The sequence below is a fragment of the Pinus tabuliformis genome, chromosome 5_1 (genome assembly GCF_031772625.1).
Source record: "Pinus tabuliformis cultivar Carrire ecotype Pingquan chromosome 5_1, CPIR1, whole genome shotgun sequence".
Taxonomy (NCBI): Eukaryota; Viridiplantae; Streptophyta; class Pinopsida; order Pinales; family Pinaceae; genus Pinus; species Pinus tabuliformis.
Window position 1 is genome coordinate 578,498,058 of NC_142305.1, and position 4,710 is coordinate 578,502,767.

The following is a 4,710-nucleotide window of genomic DNA, read 5'->3' on the forward strand; positions in this document are numbered from 1 at the left end:
TCATCAGCATAAGCCCAAGGCCGAGCATGCAGAGTGCCAGCAGCAACAACAATGAGGAAATGAAGTGCCAAAGTCCGAAGCATGCATAACACAACAGCAACTGAGTAGGTAAGTGCCTAAACCTATTCCTCGATTGCATGAATATTATTTCAAAACTGCATGAACTGTGGGAATGGTCACGATTAAACAAAATCGGTGGCCAACTAACTGGCCACCCTCGTTTAGTTACACACCCTTGTGGAATTCAAATGAGCCCGTCAAATTCAAACTGCCGATCAGATATGCAGCCAACACCTGTGGTATGCCAACTCGGGAAGTAAACATTCGGGACTAGTAGTGGTGGTGGCGTATAACGGGAGTAAGGGAGGTGATGGCAGTTAGGCGACATGCAGAACCATTATGGCCGTGATGTAGGACCAACGGTCTGGGTGGGGATAACGTACCCATCCGGCTACCTCACCTCCTCACCACGGATTACGCCAACAGTTAAAGGACAATGCGGTCTAAGCCTCCGCCACCCTTTGTTTTATTCTTCATTCACGACATTCTAGACTGTAGTACTCACCTACCACCTTCATAATAGCAAACCAGTCATCTTCTGCTAGTTTTCTGCCAATTTTTCAAAACCCTCCCGCCTATCGGGCTCTACAAGAGCACTGCTGCATTCTACAGGAGCCGGAAGATTTCTACAGGAAGGGCAGAGAGCAGCTCTACAAAAGGAAAACCCGAGATTTTTTTCAAAATTCAAGCTTGAAACGAGGTAGGCTCGGGAAACCTCTCTTCATATGACGTATTTGTATAAGGTGGTGGATTAAAAACATATCATTGGGTTGAAAGAAAGGAAAGTGAAGCTTAAAATTCTGCCTGCATATTTTCTCTGAGTTCTACACAGTTCTCTGTTTTCTTCTCTGCATTCAAAGTTTGTCTTCTTCTTTCTCACATTCTACTATAAAAGAAACCACATGCAACCATAGAGACCAGCCTGTGAAGAAAAAAAACCGAATTTGCAAGTCTGTGTACTCTCTGAAAAAAACCCTGTGTTATTTATCCTCTGTTCTGTCAAAAAAAATTTTCTTTCCAAAAACCGAGAATCAAATTCAGGATAAAAGTAGTTTGAAACAGGGGAAATATTGCAATTTGATGTTGTAAGGAGAAAGCACATGGGAAAATTCCCTATCTGGTTTTAGAAAAAGACAAAATTCAGCTATCCCTCTGTTTTTAGTTTTGCCTGCTTTCTCACCTGAGCATTTTTAGAAATCACTCAACACCATGCCAAGAGGTTTCATGAGAAAAGAACCTTTGAACTCCAACAAATTGTATGAGCACCCTAAGGTGGTGGCCCTCTTCACCAGGGCAAACTGGATGCCCTTCTTTGAAAGAATTCATGGATATGATGACCAGGTGACTGAATAATTTTTGATGTCCCTAAGACCCCATTTGAAAACACATGCTACAGTCAGTTTTAGGGGTCTGAACCTAGAGCTTACACCTGATTTTATTAGTAGAATCATAGGTCTTCCACTTGGGCTCCCTTGGAGCAAGGAGGAAAAAACATTGGGACAGGTTGCTAAGAAGACATTTTTTCAGCCTGAGGAGCATCCTGTAGAGGATAAAAATGGGGTCAGAAGGACAAGCTTACCTCCTCCATGGAGTGAAGTCAGCTACCAGATAATGAAATATATCACTTGTGAAGGAAGGTTCAGCATAATTTATGGTTATCACTTCAGGTTATTGCATGAATTGAGATATGGGATGGACCTACCTCCAGCTAGAAAACTCAGTCTCCCATATTTCCTCCTCTAGTCTTTGATAGAATGTGGCACCAAGCTAAATGCAGGGGTCCCATACCAGCTGGCCCACCATGGGCTCATCAAACTATTGGTAGAAGATGCCTTACACACATATGCCATCCCCATAGCTTGGGAAATTTTCAGGAATATGTCCAGAGAAGATGGCATCAAAACTTTGACTGAGGACATTAGCCCATCCAACAGTGAAGAGGAGGAGAAAACCGAGGAACTTGAGAAGAATAGTAATGAGGAAGCACAAGACATTCAGGCAGAAGGAAAAAGAGAGGAGAAACGGAAAGAAGAGGAGAAATTTGACAAAACTACTACTGAGCCTAAGGCAGAAAAGATGACAACCCCAAAAAAAGAGAAGAGAAAAAGGACAAAGGCTGAGAAGAAAAATCCCAAGAAAGCCCAAAAGAAGACTGCCACAGGCAAGGCAGGGACCCAACAAGAAAAAGAGAAGACACCACCAGAGATAGCAGAGACACAATAAAAAACAACAGACATAGGAAATACTGCAGGAGATGAAGGAAATAAAAATAGGAAGAAACATCCCCTGAAACATTGGCAAGGGAAGCAACAGCTGTGCTTGCTGCATTAAGCACTCCAGCAAAACAAAAGGGAAAAAGAAAAAGGCAAACCTCTATGTATTTTAAAGCCAAAAGGAGCACCAGGATTAAGGTGGGCAAGCCCCAGCCACCATCAAAGGAACCAATTGTCATTGAGGATACACCTACTGAAAAGAAAGCAGAATCTCCTTCCAAGATCTCTATCACCTATGAGAGAGGAAGTCCCAAAACATCCACCTGGAAGGAAAGAATCAAGTTGATGGACTCCAAAGTAGTCCTACAGGAAGCTGAAACATCTCTACAGGAAACACTAGCCAAGCTGAAAGAAACTGAAAGATTAGAAGAGAAGGCAGCGGAACAGTCACAAGGGGAAGGCAAGGCCAAAGAAATCCCTGAACCAAGCCCTCAGCTTAATTTAGTCTCCTATCACAATCTACTAGAAGGTGGGAAGATCATGCCACAAAAATTTGCTATGCCTCTTTTCTTTGAATTAGAAAAAGAAAGGGTCAGAACCCACACCTGGATGCAAATTGCTAAATCTAAAGGAGTTGAAGACATAGAGCACATGGAGGACAAGTTGAAAGAATTGAGAGGGGAGTTGGCCATGGTAAGACACATAGAGAGTAGTAAAAGAGCCCAACTACAGGAAGAAAATGAACCCTGAAACAACAGTTACAGTAATGGGAAATTCATATGGGAGATAGGTTGTTAATCTTGGAAGGGCAACAACAACAAAAAGGTCCACTAGCAGGCAATGAAGAAGCAGAGAAACAACAGCAAGGGGAAGAGCCACATACTAATGTTGAAATGCTAATGAAACAACTGCAAGAAACAGAGTCTCAGGCAGCAGCTGAAGTGAAAATTTTGAAACAGAAGTTGTAGGAAAAAGAGGCCCAAATGGTCTGCATGGCCAGCTAGGCAATGGAAGCCTTACAATGCTGACAACCAGCTAGATCCTATGCATTGTATCTTAAAGACCAATGGCTCCAATTCCAAGTTAAAACATTGGCCCAAAGGGGCACAACCCCATTCCAAAATTATGATCAGTGTAGGCATTTATGTGATAGTAGTTCAGTAGAGGATAAAGCCAAATTAACAGAATTTTACCTACACAATATGGCACTCCCTGATATGAATTTATGGGATCCAAACGCTGCATTAGGAAACCTACAACTCATGGCTATAGCTTCTTGGCTGAGCCATGAGGAAAAGAGAGTAGTAGAAATTCAGAAGATTATGACCAGGGAGCTAAGTGAGCTCCTCATGATAAGGGCAGAACCAGAAGATCCCTCAACTCTCATATATGCCCACCAGCACCTTACAAACAATCCTCGAGTTTCCCCTGACTATGTTGAAAGGAAAGCACAGGCTATTGCTCACTTTGAAGATATGGAGAGATTGTTTGGTGATAACTGCCTTCATGCTTGCACAAGAAGATGGAATACCTTGTCCCATGGCCTAGAGATCACGAAGTATCATTCCCCAACCAGAATGAGGGAAGCTATGAGGAAAGTGCCCTTATATAAACAATAAATGCAAAACTTGAAAGCCAACTGGTTTGGTCTAAAATACAGTCCTCCACTGTTGCTAGGATTGTTGGAAGGAATTAAGGAGGAAGAAGAATAGAAGCAATGGGAGGAAGTGGACAGGAAAGAAGGTTTTCATGACAGAGAAGAGGACATCACCTCAAAGGCCTGGGATGTTAGGGAAGCTATTAAAGCTATCAAAGATGAAGAACTGGATTAGTTGCTTAGAGGATGAGCAACACATTCAGCAGGCGGGTGATGATGAGCCCCAGAAATGGGTAACTATATGGGCTCATTCTGCCTATTATTTTCATTTAATCCACCATTCTCCATAGTTTTGTTCATGTTTTTGAATATATTTATGTCAATAGAGTGAATGGGGATAGTCACTTTGCCACATAGTCTAATGAGTGTTTATTGCATTTTTTTGGACATTTTTGGACAAAGACCAGGCATTTATGAGCAGATTGGCAGCCAAACTCGAAGAAATAGGCTGAGGACTTATAGGAGGGGTGCCTCCTTCATTAATTACCCTTCCTTGAGTTCTCCATCAATAGCTCGGAGTACAACAACCCACAAATGATGATTCCAAGGGGCAGCCGAGCATGTATAGTGAAGTTGCTGTTATTTGCAGTTTTAGGCAGTCGAGTTCCTAAAGTTTAGGAGGACTGTTGGGAGTCCTCATTTGTATAAATAAGAAGGCTTCAAGCCTAAGTAGGTTAGCCATTTGATAGTCTATTTCCACACTTTAGTGCAGTCTTGTACTCAGCTAATTTTCAAGCTCTTTTTGCAGACAGTTTGGTGATGTAACTATTATTTTTTTGA